Source organism: Aegilops tauschii, chromosome 3 (genome assembly GCF_002575655.3).
Source record: "Aegilops tauschii subsp. strangulata cultivar AL8/78 chromosome 3, Aet v6.0, whole genome shotgun sequence".
Lineage (NCBI taxonomy): Eukaryota > Viridiplantae > Streptophyta > Magnoliopsida > Poales > Poaceae > Aegilops > Aegilops tauschii.
This window is the reverse complement of record NC_053037.3, coordinates 378,972,232-378,973,613: the sequence shown is the minus strand read 5'-3', so window position 1 is coordinate 378,973,613 and position 1,382 is coordinate 378,972,232.

Sequence of the window (1,382 nt, the reverse complement as noted above, 5' to 3'; positions counted from 1 at the left end):
AGTTTCTATCCTATTTGGATGATGATCAAGTGATGGTGCTTGCTCTCTGGTACAAAATCTCAATTTGTTTCCATGAATAACACAAACAGAAGCTGGAATATTCTAAATTGGAACATAGAGGTATGAATTCTGAGGACAAATGCCTGGCCTTAAGACAGAAGATTGATGAGAGTGATTGTAATATTGTGTGCCTTCAAGAAACCAAAAGAGAGACCTTTGACACAGCTTACTTCAAAAAAATTTGCCCCTCTCGAATTAATAATTTTGCTTTCCTCCCCTCTGTTGGAGCTTCTGGGGGGCTCCCGGTGGCCTGGAATGGCTCTCAGTTCTCAGGAGAAATCATTGCACAAAACAGGTTTTCACTTTCCATGCAGTTCACCAGTTTGATTTCGAATCAGTCTTGGATTCTTTCAAATATTTATGGTCCATGTGACCCACAAGACAAAATGGAGTTTATTAACTGGTTTTTAAATATTCACATGCCTGATGATGTTGATTGGATCTTAATGGGAGATTTCAACCTTATGAGGGCACCATCAGATAGGAACAGACCCGGGGGAGATGTTAATGATATGCTTACGTTCAACGAGGCAATTAGTAACCAAGGTTTGGTTGAATTACCTTTGCATGGTAGAAAGTTCAGCTGGAGTAACATGCAGCATGATCCTTTGTTGGTAAAACTTGACTGGTTTTTCACTTCTGCTTCCTGGATGACTTCATTCCCTAACACAATTGTGCTACCACTTGCAAAACCTATATCTGATCACTTGCCCTGTGTAATAAAAGTTGGTACTTCTATCCCAAAGGCAAGAGTATTCAGGTTTGAAAACTATTGGCTGCATCATTCTGATTTCAAACAGGTTGTTGCTTCTGCTTGGAGTATCCCAGTGGGAAACCTTGATTCTGCTAAGACTTTGAATGCTAAGTTCAAGATTTTAAGAAGAGCTTTGAAGCTGTGGGCTAAATCTCTGTCCTGTCTGAAAACTGCAATTGCAAAGTTAAATGAGCTCATATTCATGTGGGATTTCTTTGAGGAATTTAGAGAGCTGGATATTCATGAATGGAACTGCAGGGCTATGCTTAAAGAACAACTGCTTATATTGCTGAGGAATCAAAAGATATATTGGAAGCAGAGAGGAAAATCAAGGGGGTGAAGTTTGGAGATGAAAACACAAAATTCTTTCACACCAAAGCCTCCATCAGTTACAGGCATAATCATATTGCTATTCTTCACAATGAGGACCAAGTGGAGATTTCAGACCATGCTGGCAAAGCTGCAATTCTCTTGGATGCTTACAAAAAAAGAATGGGCACATCCCAAAAAACCACAATGCACTTTGATCTGGTTTCTTTGTATGGGCAGAGACAACATTCAGATATTT